The sequence below is a fragment of the Paroedura picta genome, chromosome 4, assembly GCF_049243985.1.
Source record: "Paroedura picta isolate Pp20150507F chromosome 4, Ppicta_v3.0, whole genome shotgun sequence".
NCBI classification, from domain to species: domain Eukaryota; kingdom Metazoa; phylum Chordata; class Lepidosauria; order Squamata; family Gekkonidae; genus Paroedura; species Paroedura picta.
The window spans coordinates 91,839,341-91,857,998 of NC_135372.1; the positions used below are offsets into that span (position 1 = coordinate 91,839,341).

The following is an 18,658-nucleotide window of genomic DNA, read 5'->3' on the forward strand; positions in this document are numbered from 1 at the left end:
TAGCCCAAGAATGTCCTTAATTCATGGAACAAACCTCTGTCAAATACGATCAGGAGTTACCAACAATATTCAACCTTGGTACAAGCTCATTAGTCAAAATCATTGTGCGGACTATATAATTAGTCCGATGTCACAATTAAATGGACAAACTGTTATGTTCCATGTGAACAGACCTAGATGAAATTTGCTGGATCATAACAGGACTGTTTTATAAGGACCTTAAATGGCATCCAGTCAGGAATTGACCCAGGAAAAGGCCTGCTTTCACTCCCGCAGGAGACAAGACTGCTTTCATTAAGAAACTCGATATCACCTGCCATTGTTTCCTTCAGATATATATTGGAGCCCATATACGGATGGCAGGTGAGATGGTAATCTGAAATTGTTCATACTTCCCCAAATACTTTGAAGGCTTGAAAAATCCCACACAATCCATTGGAGAATTTCTTTCCAGAAGTAAGCAGCTCAACAACATAACAAAATATAATTGACTATTTAAGCTAACAAATCCCATGTGCTGCTTGCACGGCCATGCAGGCAAGACAATAGCAAGGGGCCTGCTGAGAATTACAGCTGGAAAACAGAGCCCTAGATACAAAAGAGGAAAAAGGTTGCCTATTACATAGGTATTTACACAAACATTAAGCCTTGGGTGATGTCTTCTGAAATTATAACCTTTGCCATGGTGTGGTGTAGTGGTGAATAGAGTGTTAGACTGGGAACTAGGAGAATCAGGCTCAAAAGGAATGAGAGCACAAAATCATATATATTACCATTCCCTCGGGGGAAAGGCAGTATAAAAATGTACTAAATAAATATGGACTTAAGGATAAAAATATGAACAATATTACCACTTATTTGTGTCCTAACTCAAAACATTGAGTAAAATCTATTCACCTATATGCTTTCTTATTAAATAGCCAACTTCACAATTTTATTTTGGTCTTTAGAAGTTAAATAAATGAAGTTTTATCAAAGCATATTTCTTATCAACTGTGTCAAATGTTCATGAATTCTATAAGAGAAACTCATTGTTCACTACCTCCTTAGGCAATATAGTTCTGAGTAAGATGTAATTTGCTGTTCCCTGAAAAAGTTATTTCTCTATTAATTTATTTGTTTTTGCACTATAATACTCTGCTTCATGCCCAATTAATCCTTGTTTAATAAATACCTAGTATAGATTTCTGTAACTTCTACAGATAAGACCAACCAGTAAGAACTGGGTTCAAAAGTGATATTCAGCTTAAATACCAATTTATTATACTTAGCTGGAGAATTAATAGGGACTCTGTACTGTATTCAGATGTTATCAGGGACATCTAACAAGTCAGACCTCAAATGAAAAACTCACAAATGAATTTCCATCTTGATTAAACATTAAACAACATCATAGACTATTATTTATGTGTTCCCTCATGTGACCATGGGTTGAACCATGAATTTGTTCCACTAACAGTGGTGCTTTTCTTGAGATGGCAAGAACAGCCTGATGAACCAGGAAAAGGTTGCCTTTAGGCAAATGGATCCATTAAATTCTCAAACTGGTATACAAGAACAAAAGCAGTGAATTATTCTTAATACAAACAATTTAAAAAAATATATAGATTATAGCAATAATGAATCAAAGTAATCTTTTAATAGCCAAGTCCAACAGAGTCCACTTTGCTCCATGAAGCTGGCTTATATTGCATCAGACCATTCGTCTCATCAATATCAGTTTGTCTACTCAGCAGATCTCTGGGGTCTCAAGCAGAAGTCTTTAATATCACCTATTTCACATTCTTTTAGCTGGTGACGTCAGGGGTTGAACCTGGGATTTCCTGCATCCCAAACAGATATTCTGCCACTACCCAGTGCTCCGTGCTGCTGCTCATTCACAGGATTGATAAAAATAACCCAAAGAACATTTTAGAATCAGATCCCATTTTTTATTTAAATAACTTAAAAATATAAGCATCTTCTATTGAACACATTAAGCAAAAGTCTGATATAAAAAAATAAACATGATGCTATCATATGGTATTGTGGCACATTATGAATAACTATCACATAGGAATTATAAGGTAAGGTTGGTGTTTTTATTTTCCCATAGAAAGTAATTATACTGAAACGTTCTAGACTATGTCCTAAATTTCTATTTAATGGAAATACACTATGCTGCTCAACTAGTATTAGTCTCACCTTCAAAGGGCTATGATCATTTCCTCATTACATAAGTAAATGTTGTGCCTTGCATATATACAGCAAGTGCCAAGCTGAAAGCCATTAATTCCATAATCACCCACCTTGTCTGTAAGCTGATAATTATTGAGCGTAAAAGGCATGCATAGTATATGCCCAAATGTTTTGATTTATACTGCTAAATTGCATAAAGGGCTTTATTTGGCTGCAAACAAATACATTTTTAATAGTTTTACAAACCAATCAGAATGAATTAGAATGTATTTTAATAATCTAAGAAGCCTTCTTAAGTGATCTTAATGGTCATTTAAATCACAGATTAAAAATTGGCTTGAACAAAAATCATCACCACTCCTCATTGAACTTGTCCTCAAGAATGCAAGTAGTCCTTTGGTATGGCTAAATAAAACAGAAGTCCAACAACATTTTAAAGGTGAACATTTTATTTATTTACTAGAGGCAAAGTCCATTGCACCCAGGAATACAACAGGCACTGGGATGCACACCTGCACTGTGGCCTTCCTAGAGGCTGGCTACATGGCAAATGCTCCTGCCCACCCCTGGACTCTTGAGGCCCTGCCTCCAGCCTCAAGGAATATTGCTGACCCAGGGGTCACCAACCTCCAGCTGTGGCCTGGAAATCTCATGGCTATTTTGGAGGGGAGACTCTACAATGACAACTCATCTCCAGGCTCCTGGAAATGAAAGAGCTTGCTTGGGAGGGGGGAACTCTATGGCAGGGAGGTTGCAGGATATGAGAGGTTGGGACCTCAAGATTTGCTGGAATTGCAGGTCATTTCCAGGCAACAGAGATCAGTCCCCCTGTAAAAAAAGCCCTGGCTTTGGATCCTATGGAAGTACAGGGATGCCAGGCTCCAGGTGGGAAACAAAGAGCAATGCTGGGTGGCAGTAATTGCTAATTACAAAAAATTAGTGACCAAGTTATGTGGGAAAATCCACCTGCTCTGGGACTCCTGATCCTTGCCTCCGCCCCTTCATCCCAGTGTGAAGGCTTCTTCCACTTCATCCCTGCTTCCTCACCTGCTGTCTCTCTCTCTCTCTCTCAGACACATAGACACACATGTACACACATCTCTTCCTCTTCCATCCTTTCTCTTGCTTCCCCAATGTCCTCCTTGCCCCCTCCCTGTTGTCTCTCTTGCAGGTGCACAGATACACTCACATGCATGTACATACACTCTGCCGCCTCAGCCACCTGTCCCACAGCTGCCTTCTGTGGGCCCCTACTGCTGCCCTGCTCTCTTGAGGGCACCCCCACTGGGTGGGGGTGGCGGTTCAACAATGCTCAGTGCCGGTCTGGCCAGCCGCTGGTGCCTCAGCCGCTCACCCCAACCCTGCTCCCAGCTTTGGCTCCTTCATCCTGGCAGCGGTGGAGCAAGCGGGGCCAGCACTGGGTCTTGGCAGCCACCACTGCCCATTTTCTGTGTTCCTCTGCCGCTGCCTCAGCTGTCTGCCCTACTGCCGCCTCCCTCTACTGGCACACTCCCTGGGGTGGAACTAACAGTCTGTTAGCATATCCATCCAGGGGGGAGCACCAGTAGATGTTCCCACATCAATAAACATCAAATAATCCATGAACTTGTCACAGCTTCTTCCTTTAATGAAAATATTTGATAGCAAAATTTTCTTAAAGAACTGAAAACCTTTCAGTCAGTACATTCTTCAGTTCAGTTCAATATCAGAGTAAATAAAAAACCGTTGTATGTTACAGTGTTTCATGTTACAAACATGAAAACATTGGTTGGCAAAGAACTTACAGTGGGTTTCTCAGTTACTGCCTCGGTGTCAATTTTTCTCAATGTTACCATTGAGAATCCCCTGAAATATTCTTCAGGCTTTGAGAAGTGGGATCTCCAGGTCCCAGCTAGAGGCTAGCATCCCCACCACTGTTCAGGAGTGCCAGGCTCCAGGTTGGATCTGGAGAACCCACAGAATGAAAGCTCGTTTCCAAACTACAGAGATCTCAAGTTCTCCTGGAGGAAAGGGCTGATTGGGATAGGGACAGAGAGCTGTGTTGCACTCCCCTCTATACACACACACACACACACACACACACACACTCATGGAGAAAGAGAGACAAAGAAAGACAGAAAGAACACAGAAGACAAAAGCATTCCTCCCTTCTGAGATTGCACCCTTATTAATAACACCATCACCTCTCCATGTAGGAAATACCTGAGTATCTCCCTCCTTGCATTGCTCTGAGAAGCCATTGGCCAGAAGGTCCAAATTCAAAGGAAAAGAATCCCATAATAGTCAATAAGCAAGTAAATGCGTGAACTGGATTTGATTCCCTGCTCCTCCACATGCTGGGTGACCTTGGGCTAGTCACAGTCCTGTTCGAAACTGTTCTCACAAAACAGTTTCTCTCAGAGCTCTCTCAGCCTCACATACGTTACAGGTGTCTGTTGTGGGGAGAGCAAGGGAAGGCTATTATAAGCCACTCTGAGACTCCTTTGGGGAGAGAAAAGCAGGGTATAAAAACCAATTCTGCTACTGGGAAGGTGCTATTGGGAAACAGTGTCTCCTCCCCTCCACATATCCCCATGGCCTCATGGTGCCTCTGTGCCCTGTCTATACTTTCCCTATCTTCCATGCCATTGGTCTCACATTTGCTTTGTGGTGATGGTCTTGGAAAGACTGCACAATACCAAGGTGGTATCCATATGGAAAGGGAAAATATATATCTTCCCAGTCCCACCTACATCTGCATTATTTTCCCTGCTGCAATTGCCTGTGATGGCTACCCCTAAAGCATTCCTTCCTTTTCAGAATGCAAATTGCAACCCACACATGACTTACTCATGAGTAAACATTCCCAGGGCAGAGGCTTTTCCTGGCTGTCCTGGGTCCCAGAGAGCTGACATGGGGATATTTATGGGCCTACCATGCCCTCCCCCCTCCAGATGGCACACAAAGGTTGCATCAGGAGGTAGCTTACTCCCCCCTCCATATTCTCCAATATGAAAGAGATCAGGAGGCAAGGGCAACATACTGGCAGCAGGACAACCCCTCTTCTACCCAGGAAACGTCTGATACTGGCAGGAAGTTGGAGGCGAACAGCAGGCCCTTTATTAGCTTTTCCTGGTAAGGCCCATGACTTACTTATGAGTAAACATTCCCAAGGGAAAGGCTTTTCCTGGCTGTCTGCATGCAATTTGACCTGATTGGCCATCACTGGCAGAGTGCACTTTGAATTGATTGGTCTTCACTGGCAGAGTATTCTCTCCCTATTGGCAGTGTACCTCAGTAAAGGTAAAGGTATCCCCTGTGCAAGCACCGAGTCATGTCTGACCCTTGGGGTGACGCCCTCCAGCGTTTTCATGGCAGACTCAATACGGGGTGGTTTGCCAGTGCCTTCCCCAGTCATTACCGTTTACCCCCCAGCAAGCTGGGTACTCATTTTACCAACCTCGGAAGGATGGAAGGCTGAGTCAACTTTGAGCCGGCTGCTGGGATTGAACTCCCAGCCTCATGGGCAAAGCTTTCAGACGGCTGCCTTACCACTCTGCGCCACAAGAGGCTCTTAGTGTACCTCAAGGGAGGGCCAATCAGGTAGGGAGTGAGTTGGCTGCACATAAGTTCAACTTTATAATGTTTAGGGATAGTGATTTATTTGATTTATATAACATCCCTCACTCTCAGGGCGGTGTACATGGAACAGCAGAATTAGTACATTTAAAATAGGTATAACAATATGAACAGAGGGTGTAATAAACAAGAACAGGCGAACAGCAGTCAACATTCGGGACTTTGTGTTCAAGGTAATAGATCAAGTCATAAAGGGAGACATCAGCTGGATGGCAGCTTTAGGTTGGGGTGTGTGCAGTGTTAGAGTTGCCTGACAGGGGGCCAGGTAATTTCAATATGAACTTTCATGAGTCACAACTCACTTCCTTGGATACCCAAGGAAGTTAGCTCTAACCCATGAAAGCTGATATTGAAATACATTTTGCAAGTCTTTAAGGTGCTCACTGGAATCTTCAGTATGGCTGACATATGGGTGATACTGTTCCCCTAGAATGACTGTAGTATAAGCTGGGCAACTGAGCCTCATCTCCTGGGGCCTCTGAAGTGATGTGGCATTCGGAAGCTTAGATCGTACATGTGGACAACAGACTACAGAAATATCACCTTCTATTAGACTTCTGGCATATCATAAGGGCTGCACCAAAGAAACACAAGGATTCATTCTTCTGAAGAGAGAGCTTCAGAGGCCTCGGACATTTTAAGTACTACAATGTCAAGTCCCACTAGATTCAAATATTACATCTCCAAAATCTAAGCAATCACTACTATTAATTTTTTAAAAAGATGTATTAGAAAATTAATACAGGCAGGGAAGCACATGAACACACTGCTTAAGCATACATGAACAAGATGGCAGTTAAGATAACAAAGCATGTTTACTTTGTTAGGGACAAAAACAGTTCATTACTGCTTAGAGCAGGGATAGTCAAACTGCGGCCCTCCATGGACTACAATTCCCATGAGCCCCTGCCAGCATTTGACTCCCCCTGGCTTAGAGGGGAATGCAGCTTCCTTGCATTAGGTGGTGGCAAAGACTCTAGAGCTGTCACTCTGTTGTTGTGCAGGCCGGTGGCTGCTGAACAGAAAGAAGCTGCTAGCGGGACACTTTCCAGGGAGGTTACCAGATTCCTATCCCCAATGTACTCTCAGGCCAGTAAAGCAGCTTGGCTTTCCCATTTCCATTCCATCCTTACAACAGCCCTCCAGTAAAACTAGCAGGTAGTCAGAGTGATCTTCAAAAGCCACATTTTACCCAGAAAATTTCTGCTCAGGACCACCTGTGTGGTCCTTTACATTAATCAGACCTTCGTAGTACCAACAAGCAGGGATATTTTAGTCAATATGTTAATGCCAAACTATAAAGAACTTTTAAGTGGACTAAAGCAACACAGATTTAAAAATTGGAAATCACTATCAACTTGCCACCATAGCACTGTTAAGGTATTTAACTTGAACTTGGACAGCATCATCTGAAGTTGTGATTCCAGAAAGCCAGTGACTACCCCAGACTGTGGTTCTTTATAGCAAATATACAGTAAAGAACAGCAAGCAGAACCCAGAGACTTTCCAACTTAAGACTCTTCAGACAGAGCAGTAGCTATGTGATCTGAGTTACGATACTCTTTTTCAGCTTCATCCCAAGCAACTGCGGTATGAGGAAACACTAACCTAACCTACAGGACTGTAAGGATTACTTGGAATATACACAAAATACTTTGAACATTTCAAAGTGCTATATAAATTATCTTGACTACATAATAAAATCATTTACTGCAGTACTTATTAGCTATTTCACTCGCACCATTTTAACTTAGACAATAACCACTTGAGATTGCCTAAAAGTTGATATTCGAATACAGGGGAATTCTAACATTTGTGCCAAATCAAGTTTTCTGTTGCAGGATTAAGAGGAAATCTTCAGTTATAAAAATGTTTGCATACTCTGGAATAATCCAGATGTGTCCCCTGAACCACAGCAGAGAAGCTTCAAACACTGAGAATGTACAAAGGTTTCAAATAAGGGATGAGGGATTACTATTTCACTGCTGACATGAAGGCTAGGGAACAAATATTTGTCACATATAGAAGCCCTGCAAAGCAAGCTCATTTGTCCAACCACTGAAATTTGTCTCAACCACAATAAAATTCTAAAAACAGAAAACAATCACAGTAAGTTTAATATTGGGCAAGAAATCAAAATATTCAAGATGACAACATAGCAAAAATTGTAGCACATCATACAACAATAGACCAATAATCTAGGCCACAGGCTATCATTTAAATACAGTTCATAGCCATAAATCTACACAATTTGAATCCACACAATATGTGAATTTCATACATTCCTGCATTATGTTCATACATAGTAACCTTAAACATACCTTTTCCCAGAAGTCCAGATTAACAGAAGATTACCATTTGTCCTGCAAAAGGCCCTTTTTTATCTAGAGACAAGACTCTCTTGCTGCAGACTGGCCAGTGCTCCATTTTGCCCACCAGCATTTGACCAGAATACAAGGAGAAACATACCAAGTTGTATCTGAATCCGGCATTTAAGCACCAAAAAGGACAATTTGGATCTAGAAAACTGCTTGCTAATGAAATCAACTGCTGAATTTAGCATCATAATCCCTGCACCAGCTTTAAAGGAGCTCATCTGAACTCTGCAGCTTAGTGAAATCTGTTCAGTCTAAAAATATTATCAAACATTGCAAGCGGCTTACTAATGAAATGAATTACTCCAGCATTAAATCAATTGCAAACTTAGTGAGCAATCAAAAAGGTGTTTGACAAGGGGCTGCAATATAGTTCTGGGCGGGGGGGGGGGAGACAAGTGACATCTTCATTTTCAACGTTGATGTCTACATACTATCCTCCTTGTTCAGAGGGTAGAGTGAACCTGGCATTGGAAGGAAAATCTTCTCTAAAATCTCTCAGGCACCAGTTATGACTGCCGCAAAATGTCTCCAGTGCACCGTGCTGTGGAATATAGACCTCCATGTGTTTGTTTTTGGAACAGCCTAGCTGGTTTGCCACATTCAGGACCTGCTGATTTGGCTTCACCCAGAAAGCTGCTTCTTTTTCACTGCAGATCAACACTCTATATTTCTGAAGCCAAAAGCAATCTTTATATTGTCATCTTTTTATTGGAACGCAACCTTGTTTCACGGCTGGAAGTACTTTTCTCAACTGGGTGGAGTGCAATGTTTAGCAGAAAAGAAAAAATATTTTTTTTAACCTCAGTACTCCAATACAAAGTATGGGAAATAGATTTTAATTCTAGCCTAGAGCTTTAATCCATGATCTCAAATGCAACAAGACTTAAGAGTTAAACCATATAAGGAAACAACATACCATCCTAGATATTGATTGATACCTCCTAAAATTACTGAGGTGGACCTCTTCAAAACCTAACTATACAAATCTAGATTAAACCTTATTGTCTCCAAATTCTTTCACTGGATTAAATCTCAGGTTCTCAGTTAAGAGACTTATTCCTCAGATATATACACTGACATTAAATAATTAACCAAATTAGGTTTTTTCTCTAGAAAAGGATAGAAGAACTCATCAATAATGAAGGGGATAAAAACTTCCAACAGAATATCACAGTTTGCTATAGCTATTTTAACTGGAGACTATCTAGCTAATGCTTGTTCATTTAGGGCATATTTTGTAAATTTTGGAAGAGAGGCTGCTATTTGCTATTTAATAAGTATCTGAATAGTCTATGTGATGACAAGGGTGGGGCTATGGCTCAGTAGCAGAATGTGCTTTGCATGCAGAAGGTCCCCAATTCACCCCTGACATCTTCAATTAAAAGGATCAGGTAGTAAGAAATGGGAAATAAATCTATTTGTGATTCTGGAGAATCACTGCAAGGGTAAAAAATATTGTCCTGATATAGGAAGAGTCAAGAGCATTCTTCTAACAATTGCTAGAACCAACCTATTTAATCCAATCTCAGTGAAGTCTGCCTGCAGAGCTGAACTGCACTGAGTTACAACCACACTGGGGTGTGAAAAGTAGTCATAAGTTTTGCCAAGTAGCATTCACATCAACCTCCTCCACACCAGACTATTAATTTGATTAACCCAGATCCTCATATCAGATGTCTTAAATTTATGATCTACAGCAAAGCCCCATAGTTGTTAGGGCAGCTATGAAATCTTGAGCCAAAACCAACGAGTGAATGTGTCTGGATAAATGAAGTTTTCCCAAAACAATAAAGTCCAAACATCAAATTGAATAGCACCCTCAACAGTCCAGCTAAAAATCGAACTAAGTCTCTCAAACAGAAGCTGGTTTGTATAGCTGTTACTTCGCTATGTGTTGAACTAACATTCAGCATCAGTCCTGAAGACCCAACCATGGTAGTCACATTAATGAGAGAGACCAGAAAGGGGAATAGCATGCAATTACCTAAACTCCTTCCATTATTGACCAGGCCATTTCATAACATGACTGCCCCTATCCTTTACATAAGTGAGACATCCAACCTTCCCACCAGCTACATACAACCTCCTAAGCACAGTATCCTCCATCAAGATAATACATAAAAGAAGTAAAAGCAAGATACAAATTAAGAATACCAATATGAAAAATCTTAACCATCTTAAATACCCTTCACTCCTGCACTCCATTTATCAGGTTTCATATAACAATTCTCATCGATATGTGACAGTCCCTCCTCCTCACTGAAGGAAGAATACAACCTTTTATCATCCTGGCTGTCACCACAGGGCAATATACATGGGAATAAAAAACCCAATATAAGTCATGGTTGGGGAAGGAAAAAAAAGGCTGAGATCACTACTTATCAGTTCCTGAAAGTAAGGGAGTTGGGTGAAAGAGAAACAATAAAACATCCAAGTAGGCCCTCAAAGTCTATCTCAAGTAGAAACCTGGAGAAAAATGTGTAAGATTTTCTTCATACTTGAGATTACTGAACTCATTTCAGCTCATTAAATTGCTTTTCATAGAACAGATCGAACAACATTGAACTCTGCATGTAGCTTCTCTGACTTATTTGTTCTGTACACAGTTCTTATCAAAAAACTGAAAAGACTAAGCTCAGAATAAACCAGAATAAACTAGATCTTGAAGGAAGATAAAAATCTATAAAACCCAGCAAATTACAACTATTGGATAAAAAATCGAGGCATTTAAATCTTAGGATGTTGGAGAATAAAGCTGCAATGGGTTTAATGAAAGGCTTACCTGAAAAATACCCAAGAAAAATACCCTGAAAAAATACCCAAATACACTATGAGATGGACTGAATTCAGTATTTGAACAATGACACTTTTTATTGAAATTTAGTGTAGGTGTGCATATGTTCCTTTAAGAGAACAGCTGTTATGGGAAGGGGTGTATATGTCAGATGTAGGAAGTTGGAGCGAATACAGCTGTAGGATCATGTTTTAACTGCTATTTGGCTGAGGACTTAAACAGATTTTTGGATTTGACTTGGAAGCAATATAGAAGAGACATAACAAACTGGTGACTTTGTTGGGATGGCTTTTTTGCATTCGAATACCTTTTTTGCAAAGTCCAGATAAACCCCCAATGTACATCAATGAGTCATAATTTTATAATAATCTGTTTGCAATTAGTGGCACAGATGTGGGAATAGAAAGGTAACATATTTTTTACACATTTCCTCTTGCAGATTGAAAATACAAGATTGTTCTTACTGCACTGAAGGATTTGGGTTGTGCCCGGGGTAAGGGTGGTAGCTAGCCATCATAAATTTTGCCAGTGTGAATAGAAGCTGGAGAAGTCAACATTACAATGTATTGTTGTTCTGAGAGACTTCATTGCCCATATGAGTTTGGAGCATTGGCTGATAAGAGACCAGCTAGTTGAAGACAACTATGCCTTACATAAAAGAATGTTGCAGAGCTAAACTGAGGGGATATATAGCATTCTGATCCCACAGAGCAGAATGGGAACTGTTTTTGGCAGCCAGCAGTGCCTGTTAAATTTTGGGAGGCTCCTATTGGTGTTTCAAGGCTAGATAATTCCACCCCCGCTCTGGTTGTTTTGAAGTTCAGTAAGCATTTAAATTGAGCAGATATAGTTCATCTGGAAAGTTGTGCTGTTCACCCTGCACAAACTTTCACTATTCAGCTTCAAAGTTTGTGCCGGTCATCCTGCCACCAACTTCACTTTGCAAACCAGAAACTGGCAAAATTCATCTCGAATTTGAGTTTGTGAGCCAGTTCATGCTCATCTCTAGTACAGAAGCAAGAGGCTAAAACAGATAAACACAGGGGTGCTAAGGATGCTTAGTCTGAATATGGTTCATTTGTAAGAGTAAGACCACCTGGGATTCTGTGGCAGGGAAAAATGCAAATGTACATCATCTTTTAAGATTGTGGAGAAGAAAGGACCATGTACCTATTTATTGTTAGATGGCTGTGTATGGAATGCTTCCCATTTGGTACCCATGTATTCTAGTAGGAGTTAAACTGGTTCTGAGCCAGATGACTCTTTCTTGTTACTAGTAATCCAAGATGAGGTTGGGCCTAATCATAATGGGGTCAATTCGGGTCTAGTTGGCACCTTTAGATATTTCTCAAGATACTTTACTACCATAATCTGCTGTAGCGGTAGAGAAAAACCAAACAAGTACAAGGTGATCACTTATTTGGATGAAGGATTAGGTTATGGGTAAAGAAACAGTGTGTGTATGTTTCTTTAAGAAAACTATTGTTAGGGCAAGAGGTGTATATAAGTTGGATGCAGAAAGGGAGAATGAATGCAGCTGTAGGAAAGTGGTTAACTACTATTTGGCTGAGACCTTAATAAACAAATTTTGCAATTTGACTCAGAGGCATCATTGAACAGACATAACACCATATAAAGTCAGGAGTCAAATAATCTAATTCTGAAATGTGATGGAAGCTATCCAAAAATAGGAAGGAGAATGATGTTAAAAACTGTCACTATGTTTGAGGCCTCAGCCGAACTCTATGATACAGAATACCATCCCATCACACATATGACTGCTCCTACAATCCTGTTCACTTTTTTCTTCAAATTCCACTGAAGCTCAATCACACAACGGTATCCTGTGGCTTTGTGAGCAGAAGTCCATCCACACTTTTCAAGCCATTCCTTAATTTTACTCTCTTGGGACAATTACACTATTGTATACTTCATATGGGGGAGAGAACTGAACCTGGGGAAAATCTCTCTTCTTGCCTTCTCACTTGCATCCATCCATATATTCTGGTCATACATGGGCTCTTTCAACAGCTTTATTAAGACCGCATTTCATGAAGTTTGCAGCCACACAATGATAACTTCTGTCTGTATTCTGTTGAATGTTTCCTCACCCTCATTTCGAGTTTCCACATTCAGACTTCATTCCGCATCACTGAGCAGACACACAAATTTTCCTAATCAGTCCCAAAGTTAACTCAACATAATATTAAAAGCAGCATCAGAAAGTTATAGCTCATTTGAATAATCCAATTTATAATCCGATATATCCGATATATTCTGAAGAATCCACCTGAATATAGTTTCATACGTGATTTCAAATAAATTAAACAATTGCAAGACCAGATTTGAACCTTCTCACTTAACAGCCCATCCTACATACAGCTAGAATATGAGTACCTTCATGTTGATCTCTGAAGCTTGCAAAGAGTGTTGGGATGATTTTGACTTTCTGTACCCAAGATCTATGAGCCTCTTGTGGTGCAGCGTGGTAAGGCAGCAGAAATGCTGTCTGAAGCTGTCTGCCCATGAGGTTGGGAGTTCGATCCCAGCAGCCGGCTCAAGGTTGACTCAGCCTTCCATCCTTCCGAGGTCGGTAAAATGAGTACCCAGCTCGCTGGGGGGTAAACGGTAATAACTGGGGAAGGCACTGGCAAACCACCCCATATTGAGTCTGCAGGACTTCAGATTGGCTGTGCAGCTTTTAAAAAGTCATGTTAGGGTGGGCAGCTGCTACCAAAACAAGAATCTTCACTGTGTGAGTGAGGATAAGGAGATATTTTAAACATGTTTTTTGAAAGGCAGATTTTCTGCCTAAAATATTGAAGAGTTACCACTGAAAGTCAAGAGCAGACTGGGAAATGAAAGTGACCTTGGAGCAAGCCAAATTAAGTGGACTCTGCAGTGCTACAAGTCAATGCTGCAAGGGTCACTAAGCTCAGTGGTGCAAATAGTGGCTATTAGCTCATCCACTGCTAGCTTCTGCCAATAAAACACAGCTAGTCTACAATGCACTTGCCTCTGATTTTGTTTCACTGGACAACAGAATACATTATAGCCCAGAGCTTACTTTGAAAATACCCTGCTCTCACAGTTCGTCCTCGATCATTAGACTTGCCACCCTCGTATTCATGAAGGACGAATATTACCAAACTGTTTATATTTTAATGTGATGACTACCCATGTGTATCAACTGAGAACAAGTTAGTGAGGATGTGTGAATGGCAATCAAGACTAAAATTTGTTTTTTCCTCTTGCAAAACCTCTGTCCCAAAGGATCTATGCAATGGCAGTGATAGTGGCAAAGAAAGGTTACTTCGCTACCATTACAGCATCCACTATTTCACACTCTCCCTTATTGTCCAAGATAGCTTAGTATCTGCTGATTGTTAAATTTGAATCTTTACTGTCCCAGGCATTAGCCATGATACTTTTGACAAGTTTTTTGCTGCGGTATCGAGAATACATGCTGATCTCAATGTCAGTTGTAACATAGGTACACCAGAAAAAAAGACCTGATGCATCACCCAGTCTATACATTATTCAGTTTTATTTTATTTATTTCATTATATTTATATACTGCCCTCCCATTGTTGCTCAGGGTAGTAATATTTTAACCCAATTTCCATGATGCATGTTAACAAGATCCTAGGATCTGTGAAGGCCACTATTTGTCCCCTGAACCCTTGCCCATCCCAGCTACTAAAACCATGTAAGGACCATATCAACAAACCCTTAGCATCTATTATAAATCAGTCACTAACTCCTGTGGTCCCTCAAAATGGTGGTTATCTGTCCACTACTTAAAAAGTCATCCCTACAGAAACATTATGTAGCCAATTATTGCTTGGTCTCTAATCTACCCTGTACTGAATTTACTGAATAAAAATAGTAGACCAATTCTAAGTCTTCTTGGATAACATACCTGCTCTACACCCTTTTCATTCAGATCAAGATATGAGACAGAGACAATGCTGCTAGCTTTAGTTGACCTGTCTGAATGCAGGCAAAAGCCATGTCTCTGTTATTACTCAGCAGCAGCTTTTTTTTTTTTTTTTTTTTTATAGAAAGTTTTTATTTTATTTTCCAGAGTTGAAGAGTTGAAGACAGTGATATACATGCAATCTACATTGTTAATACAGAAAAGGAGAGCTATACTCTTCATTTGATACACTTGGTTCCCCATTTTTAATCCCTTTTGTAAATAGTTCAGGTAAGGGCCCCATTGTTCTTGAAAGGCCTCTTAGTGTCAGTTTGGCTATCTTGGTAAGATCAGCTAGTTTATTCACCCAGTCTTCTGTCGAGGGTAGTTCTTACGTTTTCCATTTCTTGGCCAATTCTAGTTTTTCTGCCGTCGTCGCATAGAAGAAGAAGCTCTGTATGTGGGTTAGGAAACACTGTGGAAAAACATTTTGGTTCCCTGTTTCAATCTTAAAAACCCTCTTCTCTCCATTTAAGATTATAGACTGGCTACAATATTATGGACTTTTACCCAAAGCTTATAGACTTTTTCACGTTTGCACCACATTTAGAAAGAGAAGTCTACCTTGTTACCATCATTTCAACATTTGTTTGCATAGTTTCTGATAGTTTTAACAATCATAAACAGTTTATACTTAACGTAGTCCTAGAGCCCTCCACATTTTCACTAGAAAAAGGGAAAAAGGAAAAAAAAGAATAAGCCTACTTAATTGTACAGAAAGAAGAGAAACAAATATGTATAAGTATACATTGTTAATACCAGAAATAATAAAATGGAGTCTTCATTAATTAATAGAATAGATTTTTCGTTAGTTATATTTACACCTCCTCAGTTAAAAACCTTCTTTTAGTTATGCTTTAAATTTAGGCTGAAAGTCACTACAGAAATATGCTAGATAATTCAAACTCAGCTATCATAGGAAATCTAAAACCCCACACTATAATGTAAGCCCATTCCATTAGGTGTCTCCTTTTAGTTATGCTTTGATTTTGAGCTAGTAGGCCTTAGACCCCAGATTAACTTCTTAACTAGTTATATTGCCTATATGGCTACATACAGGAGGTAAAAGAGGAAAGGAATTTCGACCACTGTGTTGCATTTCCATTCCCCAAGCTTCTTAAGGAGGTCTCATTTCGAGGCTTATTACATCTTGTGGCTCCCGTTGACTAATGTTCTGTCCTATTGGTCTTTGGCTGGGAAAGTACAGTTGTAGTCTTTCCCTCGAAGTATACATCGATAAATCTTGAATCAGTTGTACCTCCTGGACTCCAATATCAGTACAGATGTTTTTCCATGAAGCTCCTTTCAATCGATTGCTTTCACCGCAGATCCATATGTCTTTCTTGTGTATTGTTGCTTTGGAGTGGCTATATATCTTCTCAGGTAGGGTGTCCTTATCTGAGCTGCAAGACTCTGACATCCCCTTTTCCATCTCCATAATTTCAGATTCCTCTTCTGCTGGTAATTTTCCATCTTGTTTAAAGCTATCATCAGCCACTACTATTGGTTCATCATTCCTGTTAGGGACTTCTTCCTTAATGCCTTTAAACTCCATGAGCATATTTTTAAGTGAACCATTTAGAGATTCTTTCAGGTCTTGTGTTTGTTTATCTAGAAGATATGCAAATTTTTTAAACGAAAACATGTTCCAGGTTCGGAATTTTGTTAATCAATTATGCATATGTTGTTTCCAAAATATATTTGCAATTTTGCAAATAGCCAGTAGAGGTCCTACAGAGTCCTAACGAAAGCAACAGTCTGTTTTGAATTAAAGGAATGTTTCTAGAGCTTAGTTCTCGCGAGATTCCACGGCTCTAATCTCTCTTATCTTCGAAGACCAAAAACAGATATGATAAGAGCTGTTAGTTATTAGTTTAAGTTGATTTAAGTCCTTCTTCGCTTAGAAAAGAAAATTAGCCTGCCTCATGATGAGGTGGCATCAAGCAGAGCCAGAAACGGGGGGAAAAGTAAAGACGGAGAAGCAGAAAAGCACTTGCATCTCTGCGTTGATTAATGACTCAATATCTTGGAATTTGGCTGCTTCACCCCCTCAGTGGTAATAAATCCTGTCACTCTGGCTTGTTTGGATTAGCGAGAGCAACTCTCCACGCCGAGAGTTCATTCCAGGGAAGAAGGTGCCGAGGGAAACCCCACTCACTGTTTGTAGGCTCGATCTGATGTCTACCAGATGTTTTCACTCCGGAGTTGTGGTGAGTCGAAGGTCTTGCTGGGAGGTATCCAATTATCTTTGTAGATTAAAATAAGCTTTGTAGATTGCAGAGTTGAAAAAAGATGAAAAGGAAAAAAGATTTTAAGATGGCGGACGGCGCTTGCTGGACCCTGTGCACACTGAGCTTACGTTCCAGTGGGAGATTAATTTCCCTGCGGAACAGAGAGGCCCCAGAGATTCACAAGGAATTCCTGAGAAGATTTATGGTTGGGTTAGCGTACCCAAAACCCGATTCTGTCAATCACAGCAGTGATTGACCCTCAGTGGAACAGGAGCTCGAAGTATTCGAGCTATCCAAGTGCCATGGCTCCGCCTCCTTTTTCACTCAGCAGCAGCTTTTGATACAGTAGATCATGCCATCTTCTTGAGATCCTTGTAGACAGAAACAGATATCAGGGGATGTGCCATGAACTGGTTCAAATTACTCCACATGGATCAGACTCAAAGGGATGCTACTGGAAACCAGTTATCGATGAGAAATCTATCTTGTGGGTTCCAAATGGTGCAATTCTATTCCCTATGCTTTTCAATATCTGTGTAAAGCTCAGTGTAAAGTTAGGATTGGTCAATGTAAAGAGGAAACCAGGCCAACAAAGAACACACTTGTTAGGTACGATCAAAATGGACACCAGCCAGAACATTACACAACTAAGGAAGTGGTGCAAGATTAGAAATCGTGGCAGCAGCTGTGCCATAGGATGGCCAAGAGTCAGACTCAATTGAGTGCCTAACATAATTTTCATCATCAAAGCCCTTAGGTCAAATCATTCAAAATTTGGGGGTTGGTTGACATCAGTATGCTGAAAACAATTGGCTCCACATAATCTTATACAAATCTCCTGGTAATGCAGGTAGAGGTCCTAAAAAGCTGACTGGATGCTGTGGTTAATAGCGAACAAACTGAAACTAAATTCTGAAAAGAGAGAGGTAATATACTGGCTAGGAAAGTGGAAGGCCCACTTTTGATATAATTCTCCCCACTTTTGATATAATTCAACTGACCCTTGTTTACTCAATTAAAAGCCTTGGGGCATTATTAGATCAATCCTTCTTAATGGATTATTAAAGACACAAAAAACACTTTACCAATTCAGCCTAGCCTGTAAGATGCCCCCTTACTGACTGATCTCACTAACAGGATCCATACTGCAATAACATCAAGACTAGACTACTGTAATGCATTGTACATTGATCCCCCCTCAAAATCATTAAAACATTAAAAACATTAAAAACTCCAAATAGTGCAGGATGCTGTGGTCCAGTTATTAGCAGGAGCTAGACAGAGCAAACATATTATTCCCATTCTGCAGACGGTCCATTGGCTGCCCATCAGTTTAAAGTATGGACTATCACATACAAAACCCTTCATGTCTTTGATCTCTTTTTTGAAGGACTACTTCTTCCCCTATGCTCCACCATGACTGTTTACGCACTGGAGGTTTCATGCCAGGCTGCAGGCTGGAGATTTAGTTGTGGCAGGT

General features: G+C 40.3%; 1 protein-coding gene across 2 annotated transcripts in view; it reads right to left on the reverse strand.

The window, feature by feature from the left end:
- AHCYL1 (adenosylhomocysteinase like 1) overlaps positions 1-18,658 on the reverse strand; it is a 59,120-nt gene that overhangs the window by 25,939 nt on the left and 14,523 nt on the right. The window lies entirely within an intron of this gene.